General features: G+C 40.2%; 1 protein-coding gene and 1 long non-coding RNA gene across 7 annotated transcripts in view; one reads left to right on the top strand and one right to left on the bottom strand.

Annotated features, from left to right (window-relative positions):
• Positions 1–832: 832 nt before the first annotated feature.
• LOC127387628 (uncharacterized) lies at positions 833–7,918 on the bottom strand. Its single transcript, XR_007890175.1, has 3 exons — positions 7,668–7,918; positions 1,198–1,291; positions 833–977 (listed from the first exon to the last, which is right to left on the bottom strand). It is a non-coding gene; the product is annotated as an uncharacterized LOC127387628 (long non-coding RNA).
• Positions 7,919–8,662: 744 nt separating this feature from the next.
• Positions 8,663–26,944, top strand: part of PACSIN2 (protein kinase C and casein kinase substrate in neurons 2) — a 62,711-nt gene continuing 44,429 nt past the window's right edge. For 3 of the 6 annotated variants that reach the window (XM_051629532.1, XM_051629456.1, XM_051629109.1), the window contains exon 1: positions 8,663–8,795. The gene's annotated coding sequence lies outside the window, so the exon portion shown is untranslated. Of the gene's footprint in view, positions 8,796–9,303; positions 9,322–18,415; positions 18,435–21,353; positions 21,373–26,944 lie in introns of those variants that run through there. The other 3 variants (XM_051629378.1, XM_051629289.1, XM_051629198.1) reach the window with 3 other exon arrangements.

Raw genomic sequence — 26,944 nt, 5'->3', positions numbered from 1 at the left:
GCAGTTCTGGTTGTCTTTATTCTCTTTCTCCCTCCTCTCTTTTTTTTTTTTTTTTTTTTTTTTCCATGGCAGAGTACTGCAGAGAGGAAGATGAAGGAGGCTGAGAGTTACAATGTCCATGTAACCATAGTACACTCTAATCTGGATGCCACTAGTGCAGTGGCAAGAGTAGTTTGGGCTGGGGAGGGAGGGAGGATGTGGGCTGGGCTGACCAAAATCCTTACACGTGATTGGGGATTCATCCTTACAATAAGGAATGTTATACATAGACTGAATGAGTCACTCCCAATATAATCCTTATCTTGCCTAGTCTTGTATATTCCATTAAAATAGAGACCAGACTCTGGTCATCAGACTTGAGTCTTCTCACTGGGCTCCATAAAACATGTTCAAGTTGGCTCTTGAAATAAGGCTGAGAAAGTATTATTATTGCAGTACAGTAAGGCTATAGTTCCAGGCCTCATCATTTTTGGGGCTGGGGTTTTGTGTTTGTTTTTTTTCTGGGTTTTTTTTGGTTTTAGTTCCTAAGTGTCTGAGTCTTGCTTGTGTGTTTGAAACTTTACAGGTAAGCTACTCTTTAGTAGATCTGTGGTCAGATATGAAGTGTTGTTTAGTGGGCAGATATTTCCGGTTATACCCCCAACTGCCTGTTAGAGGTAAGGTAGGAAGTGGTGACAGCCTTAGGAACTATGAGGCTGTAGTAAATTGTATCCTATGGTACGGTTCTATTTCTTACAGACAGGCAACACAACAAGGATACTCTGATAGAAGGAAAATGGAGCTTTATCTCATTTTTGTTTCCACTGCTCATAATTAGTTTCTTCAGTAGCTTGGACAAAGGGGGTTGTTGTAGTCTTGTTCTATAGTAACAGTAGCACTGGCAAGGGTGGCTACAACAGAATGATTACTCCTTCCCTTCTTTGCTCTTGGTGCTGGTGAGATTTTATAGGGAAGAGATATATTGAGAAATGCAGATTCTGGTAAAAAAAAATTAACTTCACACTGTTAGCATTTTGATTATGTAAAAGTCGTAACATACTAGCTGAACTGCAGTGACTTTCAGTATCCTTTTCTGCAAGGCTTAATGTGAAAGCAAAACCAGGTCTGAGTTGCTAGGATTTATTGCTTTTTAAAACCTTTACAGGTTTTGGGGACTTAATCTAGGGGGTAGTTTTTATTCACCAAAACTGATGGTACCATCTAAATAATCTTGTTCTTCCAAGCTTCTGTGTAGGAGTACTCTGTGTTGGCAATGGTGTCTTTATAGCTGGGCTGCAAATTGAATCAGGGCCTGTAAAACACAGATTGACAAGACAGATTAGGAATGGTGCTACCTGTAATAGCACTAATATTGAATATTCTTATTTATTAGTTTGAGGGTTTTTTAATGGTTTGGAAAGTGTCAACTCATTTGAGTTTGTTGTTACTCAGTGTAATAATGTATCTCTTCCAGTCGTGACTTCTGAAAAACTCATCACTTTAAGTCAGTGGAAGTCTTATTATTGTTCTCCAAGAATAAGGATTTCTGTCCCAGCATGTAGCAGGTATATGGACAATATTTTTGTGTCAGTGCTTTCAGTCTGGAACACACAAATCTTTCTCTCTGGCCACTGTAGTATTGGGAAAGAGTATTTCAAACATTTAAGGGTGAAATATCTCTGTAAAATATCTAGTAAGTTATGATTACTACCTCAAAATAAAAACATTCAACTATTACTAATAGGAGAAAAAGACAAAAAAAAAAAAGATCTGATGGGAATCTTTGGTTATGTAGCACTTAGTCTCAGAACTAGAATTTAGATTTCAGAACTTGATGTCACATTTTACACATTTAAATTTCCAACCAGTGTATTCCTAGTAATTTATCCTGCTGACCCAAAGATGAATTCAGTAATGCAGTCTTCTTTTTTAAACAGTCAAAGAGACTGCAGATACTGTGACCCTTTCTTCCTGATCCCATTCCACTTTCTTTTTAAAAACAATAGACTAGTGATTAGATACATCAGACTCCTTTCTCCTTATTTCCTTTTCTAACAGGCTTTTTGCAGAGCTATAAGTTTGAAGGCTTAACTATGTTTTTACTTCCAAAGCATGAAAAACCTTCATGGAATTATAGATTACTAAGATTGACTTTCTGATTGTCAGTAACAAACAAACCCCCCAAAACCTGTAAGCAAGAAGTCTTCATTTTCTATAAAGAACTTGAAGCCTTATGTACATAAGTGAAAGGTTCTTGAGGCAGTAAAAATTAGGAATATCCATTGCTATGTAATATCTCTTCTTTTCCACATAAGACCTGTTGAAAAAATACTGTGCTTCTTTGAAGGAATTTTAATAAGGAAAGGGGTCATGTTCAGTGTTAGCTGTAATGAGTCTTCTCTGTGCATGAAGCAGCTTGTCTGCAGACTCAGAAACAGGAGGATGACAAGGAAACAAAAGCAGTCATAGCTAATAGTTCTGGGGGAGGGGGAGGAAGGTAGTATGTAGATATATCACCCTGCGAGATGCTTGTTTGTGCGTGGCCTTGAAAGGTAAAGGTGAAAATCTGGTAAGGAGGAAGAGAAACTGGAAACAAATGCTTTAATTGCCTACTCAGGAATAAAATCTTAAACGTTTCACTCTTTTGTCCTTAACTATTGCTGTAGTAGGACAGAACTAATGGTACAAAGTGGTGTACAAACTGATAACAGCCTGGGGTGTGCTCTGCTATCAGCTGGAACTGAGATGATTAGAGAGATGTGTACACACAACCTGGGGCATTCATCTACTATAGGAGTTAAAGGGAATTGACTGAAGGAGTAATGCTAATGTGTATAATGAAAGATGTTAAACTTCACATGGATGCTCTCATTCAACAGTAGTAACGAGTAAGGTAGCTCGTTTTCCTCTTCTCCAAAAGATTAAAGACTTTTACCTCTGACTGAGAGGGCTTAAGTGGGCTTAAACGTGAGTAACTGTGAGCAAACAAGCTCTTAGTTCTGAGTAAGTAACTGTGGCCCTTGGCCAGTCATCCTCCAAATGTATCTAACTGTAGGATAAAGAAACTGCTTTGGCTTTCAGTGGAGCAAAACAAATCAGAAATAACAGTTCTCAAAAGTTCTGACTTCAGCTAGTGTAATAACTTGCCAGGCAGAACTAAAATAAATGTGTGTCTCAGTCTTAAAACACTGCTCTTCATATGCTCAAGTGATCACTGGCATAACGACAGTATTGTATGAAGAAATAAATAGACAAGCTCTAAACAGCTATGGGAATTGTTCTAATGACAGCAGTGTAGAAGGAGCTTATTGCTAGAGTTGAATAGTGGGGCTTGCTTCCTGGGCACTAACCTTTCTCCCTATTAATTCTTTGACATGGAAGGAATTAATAGATTCTCACAGAATAGCTTCTTTATATGGCTTTAGGAACTTAATTAGAAGAAAAGAAACAGTATTACCCCTAAAGCTACTTTGTTGCTGTTGACTTTACAATAGAACTTCTGCCTGAAATGTCCCTGTCTCCTGATTCACTTCCTGCTATAAACTTAGCAAAACAATAGACATTTCACAGAAGATATATAGTCCTGCATTTCAGCAGCAGAACATGTCAGGCAGAGCTCATTTATCTGTAGTAAAGGAAGGGCTTTGCTCTGTCATTATAAACTAGTGCTGTTTCTGAAGTAGTTGCTGTTCAGTTTATTTAGGTGGAAAAAACCAAAATGCAACTTGCATTTGGTGCTTGCTTCATTAAAATGGCTCGCTCTAACCCTCAGACTGGTGGGAAGGACTCTGTGCCATCTGGTGTGTAGGTATCCAAATATAACACTGGTCTCCCAAACTAGTTATGCTAACCTGTGGGGTTCCTTAACAAAAACCAACAAAACATTTATTCCTGTATTCCCTGCAGAAAATAAATTGCCTGTAGCTGGGAAAAGCTAACTTAAGCCACAATTTTGTTAAAAATGTGATCATTAAGAGGAAATAGGAACATCAATTAGTATCTTGGAAAAACTGATTGTTTTTTACTGAATAGCAGGAAGTTGTTTGTGCTAGACTTATTTTTTACCCACTTTTTTTTAAGTTGCCATCAAAAATTAGGCAAGCTTAAACAAACTCTCCATACTTCAAGAAGTCCGTAGCCAGGACCTTCCCAGTTGTTAGGACACAGAGATATCTTCACCACTGACAGCCTTCTGTGTCTTAGCTACTCTCAAATTTTGTACCTGTTAAAAACATGTAACTCATACCTGAGATCATCTTAGACAATTGTGAAATAGAAAAGTTTGGACTGTGTAAAACACTAATCAATATTTTAAATTAGTGTGAAAAACAAGGAGGTAATCAAGAATATGTCAGATTAAAACATGTCCAATGTGTGAAAAGCTCTTTCCCAGTGAAGTTGATGGATTTGAGTGGAATTAAATTTAGTATCATAGCGTCATATTTTTAGTACCAGTGTCATTGGTTGGCATATATAATCACTACTGGCTTTATATTTGCAATCAAGATACGGTTCAGGATTTACACTTAGATTTAAAGTGTAAATAAATATATATGACACCTGGGCTTTCTGAGCTAGAAAGAAATGTTTGGAAGAGAGTGCTGAAATGTTACTGCAAGAGTCAAGAAACACCAAGAAAATTTACATGGAGTGAAGACAAGAGACACAGTTTCTTTACAGAGAAAGTACTAGTGCTTAAAAGGACACATGGGATTTCTGAGGACAACCAAAGACACAAGAAGCATATTTAAAAATAGATTGTGTTAAAAGCAAAAATAACCGTGGGATACTTACTTAAAATGAGAGAGGAATTTTTGTTTTTTTTTTAATTATTTTTCAGAAACTTCCTGTCCTGTTCCTAACAGTCTGAATCAAATGCTTGCCAGCGGGACTGCACAGAGTGTTAGCCTTTCTTCTAAGAAAAAAGTTGGAGATAATCTTTCCCAGGATGCCACATTCTGAATATAACGACTGAATTTTAATACTTAGGGGGAAAAAAAAAAATCAGAATACTAAAGTGAAAATTAGTAATGTCATCATGCTGGGAGGTTGCATGACTGATGATAGATATAATTAGACCACTAGTCTCTTTTAATTCATTACCAGAAAAACTTAGTGTTTGAATATGCATAAAGATATTTTACATTTTAAACACTGAAAAAAGTAGTACCTTATTAATCACTGAGGTATATTTCTCCAAGGAGTTTTTCAAGTGCATATATGTATTTATTCAGTGAATGTGGCCTCAAGCCTGTATATATTTATACATACATTAACTGTGTTACTGTAAGTAATGAAGTCAAATGACTGCACCAGCATGTATATTAACCCCAATGCAGACAAATTCTGCTTTCACATATAGAGGTAATTCATGGGAATATCAATAGTGGTGGCCCAAAAAGTAGAGTAAGATGACTGTAATAATATTGCTTCCATATTGTTTCAAATGGTACACTTGGAAAAGGAGCACAAGCTTTACAATTAAAAACATATTTTTTGAGATTCTGATATCTTTTGTCTCACTGACTTCCAAAGGTGTCTAAAATGTAAAAAGCATAGGAAGCACCTTGCAGCCAGAAGAGGATATTCAGCAGCTTGAAAATACTATTCCCTAAAGTGGTGCCTAGAGAAACCTTCAAATATTTAATTAAAATGTTCATATAAATTGTACTTTGGTGAACTTTCCTTTTTCCAATTAGTAGTCCTGCCTTTACATTTTTATCTTTAATTATAATTTAATTATTTAATTATAATTTCATAGCATTTTTATAGATGTTAATAGATTTATAAAGATGCCTATGTGAAAAGTTGGAGAACAATTGTTATTTCTCAAGTTGTGTTAAAATCTGAATCCAGTTGTTAGTACCAAAATATTGTGCAAATTCCTAATTTCTGATCATCCTCCATTACCTTGGAAGGCAGAACCAGTTCAAGATCCGTATGAAGTGGACTCCCAAGAGCACTGCCTTTGCACTGACACAAGGGCTAAATTTACTGTACTTATATGTATATACATATTTTAAATATGTCAATACGTACAGTAGTAAAATATATATAATGCACATATACACACAAATAATGTAATGAAAATTATTGTAATTAAAACTAATATCTAAGATAATAAATAATATATAATATGACAAATAAATTTAAATTAATAGAGTAAAATAATAAAAACTGAAAGAGGGGAGATTTAAATTAGATATTAGTGTGAAGATGGTGAGACACTGGCACAGGTTGCCCAGGGAAGCTGTGGATGCCCCATCCCTGGAAGTGTTCAAGGCCAGGCTGGATGGGGGGCTTGGAGCAACCTGGTTTAGTGGGAGGTGTCTCTGCCTGTGGCAGGGGGGTTGGAACTAGATGACCTTTAAGGTCCCTTCCAACTCAAACCGTTCTATGATTCTATTTGATACATAATGGAGAAGCAGTACAGAGGCCTAGCAAAGTCCATGCATGGGAATAACTGATTTGAAGAAAAAGACACTGTTTTTCCCGTTGTTATAAGACTTACAGGTTTTTGCAACCAGTCCCAGGGTCTGCATATGCAACTGTTGCTCCATTTACAGTAATTGCCCCTATACTGGCCTAATATAAGAATGTGAGCCCTGGTTTTCATGTGCTGTAGCATATATGTGATTGGCACTGTTTTTGTGCACAATGAAGTAATTTTGTGGGTATAGGATGGTTGGTATTCAATCAACTCTGCGTGGAATAGTTGGGGGTTTTGTGTGTCAGTCCATCAGAGGCTCCAGGTTGAACTTCTGTCCTCTGCCAGTATGGAATTCCCTTTCATCACAGTATGAACTTAGTTCTACCAAGGGAGTGCTGTGAATTCTTGTTCTGTTGCTTCAGTCTTTGAACAAGTTTGAGCATTATTTGTCTGTACTAATAGATGAATAACTGTTTTGATGTTGAGGTTGAAGAAAGTCTAAGTGTTCTAGCAGGGAGGATTTCCAGCTTTGACAATGCTCAAGGCTAAACAGAAGCTCAATTCGTGTCCGTACAGAAAGAGCTGTTATTTATTATTATATATATCACTTGTAACCTCCTGTAAAGAGAGCAAAGCTTGATATCATATTTAATGATACACACAGCGTGTAAAACTAAAGTGCATCTGCGATCAGGAGTTAGAGAAGAAACAACAGATTTTAAGATTCCTCCTCTCAAATGGAAACTTTTAACTTTCAACTTAGGAGAGAGAAGGAAAGGAGATTAAGGAAGGGAGAAATCATTTAAATTTTAGAAAGCTAACCAACTTGGGCAATTTTTCCTGTAATTATAATTAACGTAATAGCATTTAATTAAAATAAGTTTTTAAAGGATGTTTCTTCAGAAGGTAAAGTTTCCCCCAGTGCCACGGTCTCGCAGCCCTACCGAGGTAATCTGAATTCCCGGTGAATTTAAAACTCCTCAAGTTAATGAGTCACGCACTTAGTGAAAGAGTACAGGAAGACTTGGCGTCTCTGCTGATTATATGCAGACTTGCATAAGAAACATGGCCAAGAGGAAAGTACTCTTAGGACTGTTTTGCAGCCCTACCCAGTGATCCAGAACTCTCTCTGTCCTCAAACCAGGCTGTCCCCTGGGACAAGGCTGGAGGCAGATCCGTGATGAGAAGGGCAGATGGGAGGGAACTGCTGAAGCTGGTGGAGGAGAAGGCAAAGGCTGAAGGAACGAAAGAAGGTTACCGTGATGGCTGCTGCTCGGGACGTGAAATAATTCACTGCCTAAACCAAACGAAGTCTGAGAGACGGGGAAAGGCTGGAGTAACAGTTCTGCCGGCGGTGCCATCGCAGTGTCGCGTCCCTCTGCGCACAGAGGTGTAACCCCGCCGTTTGAAGGTGTCTCTGTCCTTGAGCCGCCTGGCTCTCCAGCCAAGCCCGCCGAGTCCTGCCCTGCCCGCCGCGGCAGGACGGCCCCGCAGCGGACAGACGGCGGCGGGAGCAGTGCCGCACCGGCGCTGCCGCAGCGGGAAGTTAAGAGGGCACTGCGTTACACGGCCGGGCTGCCGCGGGAGCGGAGTTAAAAGCCTTCGTTAAAAAGTCCCTGTCACTTCTCGGGATCTATCACCTCGCTCAAGTTCCGCCCGGGGAAACCAAATCCCCTGCTCCCCCGCAGCCCCCCGCGCTGGCAGCGGAACACGGGCGCAAGGTTCCGAGCCGCCTCCCGCCCTGCCTGCCACGTTCCGCAGCACTGACTGCCCGCGCCTTTCCCACCACGGACATCACGCCTCCCTACCCCTGCACAGCGCCTGCCGGGCAGGCGCGGGGCGGCACGGCCGGGCGCAGCGCCCTTACCCCGCAGCGCCCACAGCCCCCTCAGGAGGTGCTCCCCGGAGCCGGGGGCTCGGCCATGGGGGGGGGGAGTGGGGTGGGGAGGGTGGGCGCGACCCCACTAAACCGCACCGCTGGGGAGCTGGCGGGCACGCGCCCCACCCCCCCCCCCCCCCTTGCCGCCCCGCTCCCGCACCCGCTCCCGCACCGCCCGCCACCTTTGCCCCCACCGCCCCTTCCAGCCCCCGGTTAGGAAGCGGCGTGGACTGGCAGCGCGGGCAGCCAATGGGCGGCGGCGGGGCGGGAGCCTGCCCTGCGCGGCGGGCCAATCGGGAGGCGTCTGGGCGGCGGCCAGGAGGCGGGGCGGGGAGGCGGGCGGCGGCAGGAGGGCGCGGGGGGCGGCAGGAGGGCGGCGCGGCGGGGCGCGGGTGCAGCGGCGGGGGCTCCTCTCGCCTTCCTCCGCGCTCTTCCGCCCTCTCGGCAGCCCCTTTCCCTCCTCTGCCGCCGGCGGGCACGGCAGGCACGCAGCTCCCGGCGCTTCAGGTGAGGGCGCCGCCGCCGTCGCCGCCGCCTTGGGCCCCGGCTCCAGCGACGAGGCTTGCGGTGGGGAGGCCGGGTCTAGACCCCCGGCGGAGCCTCTGCTGGGAGCGCAGGATGGCGGGCGGCGGGATCCCGGCGGCTGGGCCCCTCGCCCCGGCCCAGCGGCTGCCGCTGCTCCGTGGCGGGGCGGATGGCGTGCGGTGAGGGCCCGGGGGGGCTGGGTGCCCCCCGGCGGGGCGGGGGGTGGCAGCGCCGGGGCGCTGTGACGGCGCGGGGGGCGTCGGGCGGGAGAGGAGAGCGCGCCTTGGCGGGGCGGGGGGGGTGCGGGCTTGGCGGCCCCGCCGCGGTGTCGGGGCTTCCTCGGTGGCGGGGAAGGTGAAGTTCTCCTTGCCCGGCGCCTGGCGGGGAAGGGCAGGGCTGGGGCTTGCGGGGGATGACGACACGGGCTGCGGGGAGGCTCGGTTCCTGTAGGCGGGAAGAGCTGGCTTGCTCGGGGGAGTTTCGTGACCCGCTCGGTGGTGGTCACGGCGTAAGTTGTGTAGTTTTTTGTTTTTTGTGGTTTGTTTTTTTTCGGGGGGGGGGGAAGAGAGAAGAAGGCGAGGAGGGAGACCTAAAATTGAGCCATTGGGTTTTTTTCCTTTGAAACCCTGGCTCCCTGGATGATGGCAGGTAACGATGCTGACTTGGTGGGAGGAGGTGTTTCTCCGGGGGAGAGCGAGGTCTTAAACGGCTCACAGCTTCCTCAGTGCCGCTAACGACACAGCTCAGTCAAGCTTCTTGGTCTCGCCATTGCCTTCTGCTCTCTTGGCTTTCCTTTTTTTGGCTTGTGGAAAGAGTATCCTCGTCTCCCCAAGTGAAATGCCTGTGTGAGAGACAGAAGTCTCTTTATGTGCATCGAGGCTACCTGGTTAGAGAGAGCCTGGGTATCTACAGTGACTGCCTGGCTTGCTGTACCCATCTTGCCCAGCTGCTTGGCTGTCTCTGGTTGGAGTGACTCAGAAGCTGATAGACGCAGCCTTCTGAGGCTTCATCCTTTTGCCCTAGCACTGAGGGAAGCCAGAAAGGTGCAAGTGACACCCATGCTGTCCTTGGTAAACTGCACCTTTGCAAAACTGAGTACGTGAAAACTAAATGTAGTCTTGCAGTTTGTTCAGTTTTCTAAGTAGCCATTCTTGATTAAAACCGTAGATTACTTAGGATGATTTAAAACAAGTACACCATTGCTCATATTTCCTATACCTGTTTCAGTGAGTTTGATCAGTTGTATGAGACCCAGGCGTCATAAAAAATGAGCCTTTGGAAAAGAGTGCTGAACACTTTTGCTTTCTTCTGTTGCACTGCACGACCTCACAACAGACTGCTTGAAAGGTTGCCCTAAGACTGTTTTCTCTTGCTACAGGGGGGGATTTTTTTCCCTTCTGCTAATGTGGATTTAATTCCAGAGTTTGTTCAGCCCTTCTCTAAAGACAGGACCTTTCCACTACTTAGAAAAGGTAAAAACATTAACAGTGCGTTATTACAATAGCTGTAGTGAAGGCTGCATTATGTAAGCAGCTGAGTTTTCTTTCTGGTTTTAGTGCAACAAAAAAATATCATTCTCATTTTTCTGTGGTGAGACCAGTATAAGAACCTTGCTTCGTTACTTTCTGGGGTGTGAAGGCTTGCATTTCTGCTTAAAGGTGAGAGGTAACTAAAAGAGTTCTCCAGCTGTTTTTCAGATGGGCAACACTTCTTAATTGTGTTTTTAACTGTTAAGGTTATTAGCACCATGGGCTAATGTGCTCACTCTTTCATACGTGTACCTGCCTGAAATGATATTTTGTTGAACTTGCAATTTGCCTTCAGAGATAGTAGAGTTGTATTCTGCCAGTTATGACAGAATCAGCTTATACAGTAGCAGGTTATTGGTACACGGGGCATGTCTAATTAGCACAATACAGCATCACTTTAGAGATCTCTGTTCATACTATGCCACAGCTTAGGCATGGTAAGCAGGAGAGGAGCTCAGGTGCTACCATGTCCTCTGTAGTGTTAGCCTTGGCATGGCTGTTCAGCATTCACGTGCTCTAAACTCCCCATGGTGCATAGTTTACAGTTCTAGAGTCAGTTTCTTTGGCTCAAGGTCTGTGTGTTGTGCAGTGTCATACTAGAGTAAACATTAAAGAACTGCTAGGGGGGTGGTTATGCTGCATACCACACATCAAGCAACAGTGTCAGTGTTCAAAGGAGGATACATAGCACAATTTAGTTAGCAATGAAATAGTTTTATTAATGGCTAATAGGCAAAACTGTTCTGTAATTTTTTTTTCTGACTGTTTTCTCTCATTTTGAAGATGGTGTTCTGCAAGTGGATGGAGTAGTTAATATTTAGCTGACAAATTAGATGGCATTTACAATTTCTGGGCTTGGTGTTAGCTGTATGCATCTTTGTGGATGGTCCTTAAGTGTTCTTTAACTTTCTTTTAAACTGCTATAGGTTTATTATTAACTCCACGATTAATCTCTAACAAAAACTTCATTTTACTTTACAGTGTATATTTAATTGTATTTTTCTAATTTTTCTTGTTTATTCCTTTGGTATTTGAAATACCATTACAATAACTTGTCTTTCTGACTGTGCAGTGTTATTCTGGGCAACATTTTGATCTATGACTGTTTGTAAGTAATCCTTTCCAAATTTACTTAGATGATATATTTTCCTAGTAGGTAGATATCTGCTTTCTTTTGTTTTAGTGGGACACTTGAATGTTAGTCTGAAAATTAGTGTTGTGAACCTGTTATATCTTCTTGTGGTCTGTTTATATAGCATATAGGTATCTTTTCCATCTGTTAGTGAGCTGCTCGCTTAAAGATGTCCTTATATCAGTTCTGTGCTTCCCTGATTGTGGTTAGTATGACCCTGAAGGTCACTGTAACTTGAGTTGGTAGCCTGTAAATGCAAGACAAGACACTTCTGTTCTTGTCACAGGAATGGCAAAGGATAAAACACGTAGGGGTGCTGATAGTCAAGAATTGCCTGTGGGAGTACTGCAACCTAGCCAAAACAGAGCTTTTGCTGGTTTTCTCAGTGTGGGAGTAACAGGTGCATGGAAAAAGTTGCATCTTCTTACACAATCATCCAGGAGAACAGTAGATGCAGGATGAAGGTTTTTTTTTTTTTTAAATGGATTTGTTTAAACATGCATGTAAACTAATACATTGGAGTAGTGTTTTGTTGTTTCTTGGGATCTCTGCTTTTTAAAATAAATTCTGAGATTTAATTACTTATTCATTGCCTGAGACCTGGAATGAAGTCTTTAATATTTTAATTGAAAACTAGGCTATGAGGTGAACAACTTTTTTTGTAACATAGCATTTAATTTGTTTAATCCCTGAAAACTGAAAGAAAAGACGTTCCTTTCAACGAGTCACTGATTTTTGGCTGGACTTAATGTAACGATTAATTGTTCTCAGGTCGTGAAAGGGAAGAAAGCAGGAAATAACAGTGATGTAACTATACTGAGATAAACTGAGCTAAGTATTCTGAGTCTGTGGTTGAACAAAATGTTATACTTAATATGAACGTTACCTGGATAGTTGAGTCACTGGTGTTTGGAAGAATAACCTGAAATGAATAGTAAAAAAGCTGTTGTATCCTGGGGTTGATTCCCAGTCTACAGTCATAGTTAATTCTGTCATGAGACTTGAATGACATTCCTTTATGGACTCTCCTGCAAGGTACCTTGCTTGGGGCAAGGGAATGTTCACAATTTCTCTAATGGTTTTGGTCTAGCATCTGCCTTGATGTGTGCTTCTTGAAGAGTGAGTGATTCCACTTGAGCCCCTGTGAACTGGTGTTCATTGGTAGAGTCCTGTGAATCTTGGTGGATAGGATGTGTCAATATTTGAGAAGGCACCCAGCCCTAATTAGTAAATAGGGATAAAGCTAGCAGGGATATTGTAACTGCACAGTAAGTGACCTCTGAAGCAAAAAGAAAATGTCTCTAAAAGCTTTAAGTGATGTAGTTTGGTTCAACTTTAGAATACGCAAATATTCAAAAACTGTTCTGGCTTACACAACAAGTTGTAAATATTTTAACAGTGTTGGAAACCTGTAAGTCACAGTATCTGTTTTTGGGCCAATGCATGTTAGTAACCCTTTTTGCTTCTGTAGGACTCTGCTGTAAGAGTTCCAAGCCATTTACAGCCCAGAAATTGTAAGCAAGCTTCTTTGCCTTTTATCTTACACTGTAGAGCAGTGAATAACAAACCAGACTACAAATAGCAGCAAAAATGCTGAGGGCAAGAGCAGCCTATAAAATCATATAACTGAATACTTGTTTCAAACAGTTTTACTGAAACCAAAAAGGCAAGGTTTTATGCAATCTTTTGACATAAACTTGTAGGTGCAGTACAGCAGATGCTTTGAGAATGAGTGCCATGCAGGTATTAAGTGACACTGAATTCAGAGGAATTCAGAAGTATGTGCTTTAGGTATCTTCTCATGCCTGTTGTGATGTATCACAGAATTGTGATGTATTTGATACCTCTTAGCTTTTGATTATAAAGTAGTGGGTTGTTTGCTAGTATTAAAACTGTATGACTGTGGTGTTTCTGTAATCTTCATTGTGAAGTGCCTTTTTGCATAAATATGATATTCTTTCTTCATGAATAGCAGAAATAGGACTTGTAAATCTGATTTTTATGTGTGATAATAATCTCCCCTGAGTATCAGACTATTGCATTGGCAGCTGGTGACTGTGACAACAAAAGGTGTATATCGACTGAGCTCTGAAAGGACTAGTGGAGTTCTCATGCCTAGTGTCTCAAACTCTGCTTTCTGAGCTAAGCCAAAGGCTCTGGCTTCAAAATCAACCTGCACAGAACTTCTTACTTAGCGTAGTAATGGTAGGTGAATTTTGAAATAAGAATTCTATTTGTTCTCAATAGCAGATACACAGCCATACTTCCCTGTTCTTTTCAGCTTATGTGGTTTGGGGTTGCTTTTTTTTTTGTTTGTTTGTTTTTAATATTTCTGACTTAATAGGTCAAATAAATGGTGCGGGGTGAATATGCTTAGTGCATCCTTGAAAGTGGTAATGTGAAGTACAGATGACAATAAATGGTCTGCTATTAGTCATAGGACAAATAGGACATCTTTTTAGTTTGGCTTGTGCCTCTGATCCTCTCTGTTAATAGAAGCATTCTTGGCAAATTGACAGATACCTGGATCACTGCTGAGTGGAACAATGCTGCTTTCTTGTCAGAAGAAATGATAAATCTGCAAGAAACAGGTCTAGTTATATTAAAGCAATTCTTTGTATTTAATGGAGCCACATGTATACAATGTCAACTTGTAGGTGTGCTTACTTCCACTTTCCTTGAATACAATTTTAAAAAGCATTTTTCTCTGAAAGTCTTTAGGTTCTCTCTGCCCCTTAATAGTCAGAGATAAAAGCTTCAAAATTCCTTTTTGTTTTGTTAGATTATTTAGGGTAAGCAATCTTAAGTAATCTAATATTTGGCCAACATACCATTTTCCCAATTTGTAGGAGCTACTGAGCAGCTTGGTTAAGATTTATTCCCAAGTTCTTGCTGGGTTGAGGTGATGGTTCTATTCCAGAATGTGAGCACTCTTTAACATGTGAGAACTGAAATGGAATAACTGTTTCCTTTAAACTACTTTTCTTTAATCTTTGTGTTAGAACTTCGTGTAAGAAATGCTGTCAGGCTTATGTAATTCAAATACAGTGAGAAATAAATTGAGTGTTTAGCTGATCTTCTCTTGGGCAGTTAAATTAGAAACTGTTATGCCCACAGCTGGGAGTTTTGCCATCTCATTGATTATTCGTATTGGTCTACTATTATGTTAAGCCACTAGTGGTTTCCATTGGTTTACACCAAGTTTAGTATCTTTTACTGCCATTCTCCTTTTTACTAGCAGGTGTTTTTGGCCCAGGGGAATCATTCTTGCTTTGAGCTGAGTTTTTTGTCTTTTTTGAAAGTAGGAGAAAGCAGCATGTATGGATAAAGTACGATCAAACAATAACATAATTCATAGTACCAGTTCCCAAAGCAAACTTTCATGCTGTTTTAGGTAAAGAGAGTCCTAAATGCAAAGATAAATGAAGCAAGTTGGCTGGATGTCAGGTGCCCACTGAAGCAGCATTATCACTCCCCTCCTCAACTGGATAGAGGAGATAAAAGATAACAAAAGATTAATGAGTTGAGATAAGGACAGAGAGCAGTCACTCTCCAACTACTGTCACAGGCAAACCAGACTTGAATAGGGGAAATTAATTTATTGCCAATCAAATTACAGTAGGGTAATAAGAAATAAAACCAAATCTTAAAACACCTTCCCTCCACCTCTTCCTTCTTCCCAGGCTCAGCTTCACTCATGATTTTACTTTTATCTTCTCCCCAAGTGGCACAGGGAGACAGGGAATAGGGTTGCAGTCAGTTAACCACGTTGTCTCTGCCGCTCCTTCTTCCTCATGATCTTCCCCTGTTGTAGTGTGGGTTCCCTCCCATGGGAGACAGTCCTCCACAAACTTCAGTGTCACTCTGGTTGGAAAAGACCTTCAAGATCATCAAGTCCAACCACTACTCTAACTCTGCCATTAAACCCTGTCCCCACATCTGTCTTTTTAGCTGTCTCCAGGAATGGTGGCTCAACCACCTCCTCGGACAGCCTGGATCACCAAGTCCAACTCTCACCCCAGAACAGGACAATCCCAGAGTTCACACCATGTCCCTTAGGGCACTGTCCAAATGCTTCTTGAATATGGTCAGGTTTGGTGCCATTACTGCTTCCCTGAAGAGCCTACTCCAGTGCTCCACCACCCTCTGGGTGAAGAATCTCTTCCTAATGTCCAACCTAAACCTCCCTCTGCACATCTTCCTGCCATTCCCTTGGTCCTATGTTTGCTCACCATAGAGAAGAGGTCAGCACCTACTCCTCCTCCTTCCCTAATGAGGAAGCAGTAGCTGCGATAAGGTCTCCCCTCAGTCTCCTCCAGGCTAAAAAGACCGAGTGCCTTTAGCTGCCCATCATATGGTGTCCCTTCTAAAAGCCTCACCAACCTCATGGCCCTCCTCTGGACAGTCTCTAGTAGCTTTATATCCTTTTTGTACCATGGTGCCCCAGCCTGCACACAGTACTCAAAATGGGGCCACAATGTGAGCCTTCTGACGGGCTGCAATTCTTCACAAACTGCTGCAGTGTGGGTTCTTTACACAGAATGCAGTGCTTCAGGAACAGACTGCTCCAGTGTGGGTCTCCCACAGGGCCCTGGGCCCTGCCAGCAAACCTGCACCAGTGCAGGCTCTTCGCAGGGCTACAGCCTCCTTCAGGTGTTAAACTGCGCCGGTGTGGGATCCTCCACAGGCTGCAGGTGGTCCACCACTAACCTCCACGGGCTGCAGGGGGGGTCAGCCTGCCTCATCGAGCTGCAAGTGAATCTCTGCTACAGCACCTGGTGGACCTCATCCCCTTCCTTCACAAACCTTGCCTGCAGAGTTGTCTCTCGCACAGCAGCAGTTTTTTCCCTTTCTTAAATATGTTATCACAGAGATGATACCACCTTCTCTGGTGGCCTTGGCCAGCAGTGGGTCTGTCTTGGCGCTGATTGGCATTGGCTTTTAGCTGACATAGGGGAAGTCTAGAAGCCACCTCTGTAGCCTCACTTGCTGTGAAAAACCCAATACAAGACCTAACAAGGAATTTGATGGCAGTTGTATTATACCAGAATTTTGATTTAATACATGCAATGATTTGACTCACTTTTTTTTTTTTAAGATACTGTAATGAGATGTACCATGTTGTCTGCAGGATAGGTAAACTTATTTGCAAATTTAGAATTAACTTGTTATTCTTCTGTTTCTTCCTTATCATCTTTTCTGGTAATTTTGGATAAATCCTAGGGAGCATGTTTTACAGATTGCTTTAACAAATAGGCACCTTTTAATCTGCAGATCATGAATTGACATTCTATAGACTTCTAAAGAGGTGATCATTCATTTAAACAGATTTTAGTTGCTGCTGCTCTTGCTGTTAAAATAATTTGATTACGGACTTGCTAATAGTACACAGTATAAATGCTAAAGAATGATTAATATGTTTAAATCCAGGAAGGAGCCATTTGTAATTATTTGGTCTTACCAGAAAAAATACAAGCCTTAGGACTTTTTTGAATGAATCCCCGTTGGCATTTTATATAGCTGCAAAGAAAACCTCCCATTTGGGAAAAATGGATATAGGGTCCACCACAACCTTGTTAGTTGCCCAGTTGGCCGATTAGTCTTGCTGCCTGAAATGGGGTACTCTCTTGGATGCATAGTCAGATAACATACCCTTCTGGCTGCCTACCCCGCAGTGGTTGATATCCTTCGATTCATTGAGCACGTTCAACTGAGCATTCCTCTCCATTTCAGAATTCTTCAAATGTGATGCTTAGAATATTAGGCCATCTTTATGAGATAGGAAAATTAAACTTTGTCTTGGTCTAGCCCAACATGAATTCCAAATTAGCATCTTTAGCTTGTGCTCATTTCGACGAACAATCCAAATAGGTTTCTCAGCACTGTTTTTCCTGTTACTTACTGTTTCCTCAGGCTTTTTCTTAAATCAGATGTGCAGTAGATAAGTCATGATTCCTAATCTTTTTTGAGGTCACTGATAATAATGGTAAATAGCTCAGCAGTAGCTTGGTGGACACATCCTGCTTCATAATATTTCTTGACTCTGTAATTTGAGAGCTTACAATAAATGGAGTATCAGACTGAGCTTGTATCTCAGCAACCTAGTTCCTCAAAATAGTCATTATCACTCAGGATGGTGACCTCATAAAAAGAGGATGCTGTTAAGCAGTTGGTTGTATTGATTTTTCTTTTTTCCTAGATAATAATAGTCAACTTGTTATGCTCAATTGCCATCTTATTTGCTGTATTTTAATTGACTTGTCTGTAGTCAACCATGTCTCTTTGAAAATGCTTAGGTGATATCAGTGTTTCTCTAGCCTTCTGGAACTTCCCCATATTCAGAGCTTCTTAAATGTTTGTGACTTAGAGCCCCCCAAAAGATATTTTAATTTCTTGGACAAAAGCTAATCTGAATGTACTTTTTGGCACTTCTCAGCCCTTTGGATTTCTAATTTGGGGGCTAATAATCATATCACTCAGATACCACTATTTGTCAACATAGATATATTTTCTGCCTCTGTTACTACATTAAAATGTTGATATCTTATGAATGATAGCATTGTTGCTAACATCATTACAGTAAGGATAATAAAGGAGCTTTAAATACACTTGTGGTCTACCACTACAACTATTTCTGTTATTTTTGCTGTCTTTCATCATTCCTAGCTTTTGTTACATTTGTTGCCATGAGTTTTCCCTCTCTTCCGCTGGGTTTTGGGTTTTTTTACTTTTAATATGGTTTTTGTTGTATGATTCCCTGTGATTCTTGCATGCTAAAATAGTATTTCATCACATTGCCAAATCTGAGTCTTCTCAGCTGAAGCTGAGTCTGCTCCAGACTGGCAGGCAGCAACTCACTTCTAGTGCTGTCATGTGTTCTCTTTTCAGGTACAGCATACATGGAGTCCCTTTGTGTTGAGTGCAATGTGCCCTTTGAGTTTGGACATCATTACCTATAATGTAGGTGGAATTCCATGCCAGTTTTGGAATTGGGAAAGTGAAATATGGAACTTCGTGTGAGTTGGTCCAAAGAACCCCACAGTAATGTGATATTCTCCTTCACACAGCAACTTGCTGTAGGAGGAGCCGCCTGCCATGTTGCTGGTAGATACCAGTTAGTGCATATGTGGAGCATGAGCTATTGCGAGATGTTCCAGAATGTCTGTGGAGTGTTAGTGTATTTTATGGTTGTTAATAATTCAAATGAGTAATGAATATTAGCGTAGAAGTGTTGCCACTCCTTTCTTGACCACTTAATCCTCTCTATCTCCATTATAAGCTCTTACCAACTTTTGAGTCGTGTGATTTGCACAGTGAGGTTTCAGTGACATTACATTAGCTTGATTTATATGCTCAAATGCAAAAATCTAATCTCTTGTGTGCCTACCACTTACTCATAAGCAGTAAAAATACCTTTTTGCCTGTGATTTGGGGTTTCAGGCTTTCTGGTGAGCATCTTTCATCATGTCATATGTGTACGTGCTTATTCCTTTTGTTAGCATAACGTCTTGTAACTTGTTAAACTAGCTCAGAAGCTTGTTGCCACTTCTACTTACAGTGCTAAGGCACTGACTTCAAAACCAGTGACAGTTTGTGTTGCTACTAAAATGGGAAATCAGGTTCCTTCCATTGTTGCCAACTATTTGTTCTTGCTATGTCCTCTGCATTGGTTCTATTTATGTGTCTGTTGTGTCACCCAAGTTGGTACTCTGCTCCAGCAAGAAACTTTTTTTTTTTTTTTTTTGGCAGAGTAGTTGTCAGCTGGATAAAGCTTAGCACCTGGCTTCCTGAATAGAATTTGTGGGATAGGGATGGGTCAAGATAGTGGCTGGGGGTTTAGGAGCAAGACCAATCTTTGCCAGCAGAACAAATTTATACTGTCATAAAGCAATCAAGCTAGATCATGAAGTGAGCAGTACAGTGAATAATATCTATAAAGATGAGTTGTTTACATCCATCATTCACTCTACAGGTCTTTGTATAAGTGCTTTTGCAACCCCATGGATGCCAAAGGTGATCAAGATGTAACACAGGAAAATGTTCTGTATATAAATGGAACAGTGTTGCTCACCCTAGCAGCTGAAGCTGTGCTACCTGAGCTGCTGAAATACAACTGAGAAAGATTTAACACTTATTGCCTAGAGACTGTAACCTTAAACTACTTGTAGTTAAGGGAATTGAAGATTCATTTAAACTTATACTTCTTGATTTTTACTAATTTTAAGTCATGCCTGAATAGAAAATAAGTTTCAAATTTGCCCGAATTCATAAATTTAAATATAGACTTGTTATTTTTTCTTTAATTTTTGCTTAAAATATTTTGGTGCGGAGTGAACGTGACATAATTGAAATACTTTTCAAAGTCAGGCAAGTTTCAAGTAAAAGAGCTAAAAGTCTTTGCCTTTTGACTTCTAAAATACTCAGGTGTAAGTGACTTAGATGTTACTAATGTGTAAAGCTGTATTTACAAAAAAGTGAATGCTAAATAATTTTTGAAACTCCTAGCAGAAGATTTTAATTAATTTATTTATGCTTTATTGTTACACTAGGTTTTGAATAAAGAATTTTGAATTCCAACTCAATATTTAATTTCCAAAATTCAATTAATCTTGTGGTAAGAATCAAGTGGGTTTTTACAATGTAGTACTTACTATTTTTTTACAAGGAAAGTACAGGTGTAGACACAAATCATGCCAGCTCTTACTTCCTAGACTGGAAAAACTGCTTCCTGATCTTATAGTAACCTGTGCTGTTGTTTTTGGTTTTTTTATCTCCTGCAAAAATAATTGAACAGAATTAATTGGATCCTCCTGTAACTACTGTTCTGTGATACTGCCCAATCTGCTTTCTTAGCTATCTGCAGCAAAGTGCTGTTCTGCTTGGCATTTTTGAAACAAGTTCACAGATTGGCTAGCAGAGAACAGCTTTCCAAGCCAGCAGACTGAGCAGTATTGCAGAACACAATGTGCTTTCCTTGGTTTAATTGTTCACTGCACTGGGAAACATAAATGTTCATACTGGTTATCATGAATGTCTTGTCTGTTCATTGAGGTAGGACCCAATTTGTTACTTATGTTGCTAAATACAAATTTGAAGAGATTAAAGGGCAAGCCATATAATTTCAGAGGATCTGTAGGTGAACCTTAACATTGGTTTGAATTTGGCTAAGTAGTATTTTGTCCAAAGTAGTACATAAACAGCTGCTTCTGCTTTGGTTTGTAGTATCTCTGTACCAGAGAACAATACATGAGTCTAGTCTGTATCTAATTACTACATTTTTAGCACTTGATTTAGATCAAGCTATGATGTAGTTTCTGGTAGAATGTAAATCCTGTGAGCGGTGTGGGTATCATGAGTAAGATCCATGCTGTGCAGTTTTAATCATTGTCAAGTCAGAAGCAGTTAAATAATTGAATATAAATAAATTTAATTCTGGATATAGTTTAGGGTTATGCAAGACAACCTGTAGTGTCTTTGCTTTTCATTTTGGTCTGTCTAAAAGTATGAAGTTGTTTAATTTTTTAAAACTTTCTCTAAGGATCCAATTAACTGAGGTTTTTTTAGTAGTCTTGTAGAGAAACTGAAACTGCAATTGGGTATCTTTGGTATTTCTGCCCCTTTTTTCCCCTCCTCCCCTTTCTGGCAAAACAGGCTAGATAGGAAGCTTCTTTGCTTTTGCATGTTATTAAGTACTGCAGAAACACTTGTGTCTGTGTAATTAAGGACAAACAGTGCTAAATTTAGCATGTAGTGCCTACCAGTTTATACTTGAACAAGATTACTAGTTTTACAATAATAATTTTAGCAATTTTTATCCCATTTCCAAGGGATCTTACTACACAGCAAGGAAATATGGAAAGGAGTTGACAGGCTTTGATGTTTTCAAGTCCATCTAAAGGTATTTCCATTGTGCACATTTTATGGATTTTTTGCATTTGCAGTGTTTATTTCACACTTCATACGTATGCATAAAATACTACATTTCAGAATGAATAATGCTGTACTAGTAGAATATCTTTTGAGATTGTAAGAGTTGTGAATGCTGTTAGTAGTTTAACTGTGAAGTTTATAAAGTTTCTATGATATTAATATTTAGGGATATGTATCTAATTTGGCTAGAATATTATCTGAAACGCAGGTAGGAAAAAAAGCCATGAAAAGCTGTTGTACTAACAGGCTCTTCAAAGCTGAAGATTTTATAAACCTTCTTATCTCAAAATGTGTTTTGAATTTGTCAAGGAAAAATGTATCACATGAATCTTTGAATTAAATTTGAGCTAATTTCTCTAGTTAGGCAGCTGTGCTGGCCCATGAGAATGATTGGAATGTGTGAAGTAAAGCATATTGCACCTAGGCATTTATATTAGACTCAGTGTGCATGTTTAAATTTGGAGTACTGTGAAAAATCTCAATCTGGCTATGGTGTTGGCCCTAAAAGAGGAAGGGATGCAAGTCATGTCTTACATGTATTTCACCATTGCCCATTTTCAAGTATGTAACTGCTTTCTGTAGCTATGAATACTAAAAGGGATGCAGGAAATCTAACTAAGTAAGCTTAAAAAACCATACTTTAAAATATTTTTTCTCAGTTGGACAACTTTCTTTATGAATGTTCTTTTCTGTTTTAAGAAAAAAAAAATCTTGGATGAAAGACAAGTACAAGTAGAGATTTGGCATACATATGTTGAATGCTTAAAATGAAAGCAGAACAATGTAGTTATCCTACTGAAACTTAAATATTGAAGCATGTGAGATCTTACCTACTTGAAAATCCACTAAAAATTTGCTAGTGGTTTTTTTTTCTCTGATTTTTGTCTAGAATTTGAAACTTGTTACAGAAATACTAGTTATCTGTGTTAAGGTGAATAAATTCAGATGGTAACTTGCATCCAGATCCTGAAATTGTTGAATAGATTATTGGGATGTTACTTTTGAGATACCCTAACTAGAGGACTGTAAAAGATGATTTTTACAGACTTTCAGAATTTGAAACAGCTTTCAGTGTCTTTATCTTATTGGCAGAAGTGTTTGATTTGTACTTGCATATATTGGATGTTGAGCCAGATGTTTTTTGTGTCGATAAAAGAGCTGTTTCTGTAGAATTGTATTGCGATTATTTTGTGTCAGTTATAATAATGGGACTTTTTTCCTCCTTTCTACCTATCCTACTTGTATTGGTGCTAGCTTCTGTTGACTTAACTTTCCTAGACACTAGAAAATGGACAGTGGTGTTGTGTTTTGATTTATGTCTGTCAACCGGAACCATATGGAGTTAGTAAAACTAATTTAAATGTTAATTTTGCTAGGACTTGGTCAAAGCTGTGGGTCCGCCCTACCCCGATGCAGATGGCCTTCTTTGCTGCATTATTTTTAGGTTTTTAGAGGCTATCTTTATAAACTTCTTTACTTGATGAATACTCTAGGAATATAGTTAATATACTCTCATACATGCGATCAGGGAAAACTTAGAACAACCTTTGAACTCTTCTGGTACCACACAATACATCTTATGTTGCAATTCTGAATTGTTCCAATTAGTGCCAGCCATTGTTACTTAGAGCCTCAGACTGAAGACCAACAGAAGATTTGTGTGTCAACTACTGTACTTTGTTTTACTAAAAGCTCTTAAAGTTGAACTACAGGTGGATATGATACTCGTAACAAAGTGTTGGCTACATTTAGTCTGCTTTGGTGTCATGTAAACATTTCTGAAAGAAGAGTTGCCTTCCTTTGAAAGGAGTGTCAGCTGCCAGTGGTAGAAATAGAAGACTGAAATATTTTGGCTTTATAGCTTTATCTTTTTTTATGTAGTTGTGCGTTGCTTATTACTGAGTTTTTTTCCACATTCTTGTGATTCACATTGAGAATTGTAATGTTGAATTGCCTGTGCTCTTAAAGCAGCATTAAGTACAGGGTCAGATAATTGAATATTTAATAATTGTGTGAGGGTAATATGAGATAATAATGCAAACACTGGGGGGAGAGAGTGTAATAAAGAGAACAAACATCATGCCAATGAATGCTACAATAAAAGCATATTCATATGATAAGAAACAGATTATTATAGCAGAACATGACAGGTCCAGGACAAATACTATTTTTTTTTTAGTATATGTGTACCAAGTGAGTGGTCAAGCTATTAGTTGTTACTTGCGTATTTGCAAAATGGACTATGATGGTGTCATGATTTGGGCAGTTCTATTACCCGACCCCACCTGAAAAAGGGAATGGGGAAGAGGAAGGGAGACCTGTGGGTTGAAATAAAAGCAGATTTAATAGTAACAATGAGTTAATATGAACCCCAATGCTAATATAGTTATACTTGGCTCCAGACAGCAGCTGGGAGCTGTCTGCTTCCAGCAGGGCAGGCTGGATGCCCATGTGCCAGCACCTCAGCTGCAGCGAGAACATGATGGGCAAAGCAAGTGGAGAAGGAGGCCTCAGGCATGGAACAGCCAAAAAGGCAGACAGGACCCTCTCAGGAAGGCAGCCATGGTAGAAGAAGAAATGTCCCACCAAACTTCCCAGTACATAGTGAGGGTGACATTTATGGCATGGAATACTTGGGTTGGCCAGCTTGGGTCAGCTGCCCTGGGCATTGCCCCCCCCCAGCCCACTGCACCTACTGGTTCAGAACTGCCCTCAGCCTTGGTCACTATAGAAACCTGCATACCAAAGCTGGATATCAATGAAAACAGCACATCTTATCTCTTCTGTTCTCACAGAATTGTACTCTGCAGCCTCTGAAAACTACAGCTTGTCTGAGCAGAAAAATTAGTTTAGAACTCTTTCCCAGCAAAACCAGGACAAATGGAAAACCTGTATCATTACATTAATTACATCTAGCTTAAAATTTGTTGTACCAGAAGAATGTTGTGCTACCATGTTTTTTTCAGGTATTAAAATTCACAGTTAAAGGATTAATTAATGACTTTAGCTGCAAGGTTCAACTGTGTAGCCTTCTACTGTAGCATAAGAAAAAAAAGGTGGACTAGAATTGTGTGTGTGTGCTGGAGGTAAACAAGCAAATGAAATCTCACTGTCTGTGAGAACAGTGCTGTTGTGGTTGTGATCTAGTTGTTGTTTGGAAGTTGAATGACTGAAGATGCCTGGTGAATTGTTACTTGCCCATTGTAATGCCTCCATTACTTTAAATTTTCAAGATGTGACTGGACAGGGTGCTGGATAAATCTCATCTAGACTGCCTTTCCCACAAAAGACTGGCCCAGATGATCTTTCAAGGTCCCTTCCAACCTAGGGTGTTCTGTGATTCTAGGATCATTATAGATTGACAGATACTCAGCTAAGTATTTCTTATGGGATCTGATTACTGTAGTAAAGAGTGGCTACTGAATGCTCTTTGAAGACCATCTTAACATACTGAGTAGTCCAGCCTCATCAACTCTAAGGACTTATTAACCTTGTTTTCAGGGTCCCTATGACCCTCACTATAATCGTCATATTTTGCCAATCTAATCCATTATTCCATTGACTTCCCATAAAATCTAGTGTTAAAAATGTGAATAGATCTGATCTTAGTTGAAAATAAAGTCTGGTAGACTGCCCTCTGTGACAGTTAGCTAGCTCATTGCTTGTCTGAGCCAAGTGGAGCAAAATGTTTTTCATGCTAAAGTGTTACCAGTCTGTGAAGGGATCAGTAAACATTAGCAGCATTTGGGTTGGAATTATGGCTACAGGCTTTTTAAGATAAAGTGGCAAATGTAGACTAGGTAATAAAAGTGTTTTTCTTCCTATGAAACATACAGAATATTCAAATTCCTTATAGCAGTTATGAGGAGAATAGGTAGGCAATTTGTATGAAGGTGTCAGAGCTGAACATAAGTTCATTTTCAGTTTCATAACTTGCAAGGTACAGAATAAATGCACAGTGTCTAAGGAATCAACTTGAAGTTATTAAGGTCTTGAATACTGTGTATAGTGCATTCTTTACTAATGCTGATTTTTTTAGATGTGGTAAAATACAATTGTTTTAAGTATAACACCTATTTTTCTTTTGGATGGCTCTGATGCATGAAAGCTACAGATATTTTGCCTCAATGAAGCAGCTATGATTTTATCTCTCAGATATGGACACTTATACAAATTCTTTTTATATAAACTGGATTTCAAGATAATATTAGTATTCCTATTTCTGCTGTGAGTTTAGCCTCTTTGTTACAGAAGGAAAGAAAGACACTTTGTTACACTGTGTGTGGAGCTTTCCGATAGTTGTGCCAGGGGTTAATAATATGCAATAGCAAGAAAAGCATTAGCTGGACTCACCATCTCTTTCATGCTTTTAGCATTCTTTTTATTTTTCATTACATGTATGTCTGAAACACTCCTTTGCATGTTGTGAAATAACCTTAGTAAATCAAAGTGTACATCCCACAAAGTATATTTTTAGAATATATTTGAAATTACTTTGTTTTTCTGAGTCCTTTGTACCCATAAGCTGTAGGAGTAAGGACAGTTGGTTGCTCTTTAAAATAGCAGTGATCTGAGACCTAGCTTGATTGTGTGAATGCTACTTGTGACAATGACTCTTCAGCTATTGAGCTGCTGCTGTTTAAAACAAACAAACCTTGCCAAGAGAGTAGCTGTAGTTACTGGAAGGACTTTCTTAAGAGTGGTAGGGAAACCTTAGCTTACAGTGAATGACTGAGGAGTAATCATGTGTACTGTTTGTTAGTAGAGCTTATATGTCAGTGTCATGGGTATAGCTGGGCTTCTGTGAATCTAGAGGCTGCTAGATTTGGTACACTTTGCTATTTGGGCATATCAGTTTCCCTTTGATTTATGCTAAGAACTAAAGGGAGATTGCCTGCCCTTCCAGTAAAGCCATTGTATTTTGAAGTAATGAAAATAGAAAATTGGTGTGCGTAAACAAGAAAGAAGGAGGTTTTAGGAAATCTTCTACATGCAAGCTTATTTTTTCTACTGCTGTTTGTATTGGGTGATTACATTAAGGCTTTAAGCCTCCAGAACCAGAGGTGGAAAATGCCTGTACTTAAGTTTCACATGTGTTCTCAGCTGGTGTTCTTCATTTGAACTGTAACATTGAAGAGTATGATTATGAAAAAGATTGTTACTTGTAAATATTTTAAGCAAGATATTTTGGATGTCAATTTTTATCTCATTTTCTTCATTGCCTTTGTCTAAGCTTTTTTCTGCAGTATTTTAAAACCTTATATACCTTTTATTCTTCCCACTAACATATGGTAAAGGTAGTGAAATGTGAACTTTACTATTCATTGAGTAAGCACATAGCTTGGCTTTCTTACTCTTGGGGAATATTTGGTCAAATAGAAATATTATTTTCAGTGACACCTATAAGGCATTTCAGCATAATTGAAGCTTTCAACTCGCAGCTGTTTCAGCTGTTGAACCATTCAGTCTTTTTTTATTTCTTTGCTGCTCAGCCTCTTAACTGACAAGTCATACAGTGTTACGGCTTTATAACCATCATC

Source organism: Apus apus, chromosome 1 (genome assembly GCF_020740795.1).
Source record: "Apus apus isolate bApuApu2 chromosome 1, bApuApu2.pri.cur, whole genome shotgun sequence".
In the NCBI taxonomy this organism is placed as follows: domain Eukaryota; kingdom Metazoa; phylum Chordata; class Aves; order Apodiformes; family Apodidae; genus Apus; species Apus apus.
Note: the sequence above shows the minus strand (reverse complement) of the source record. Positions and strands in the feature narration are given on the sequence as shown.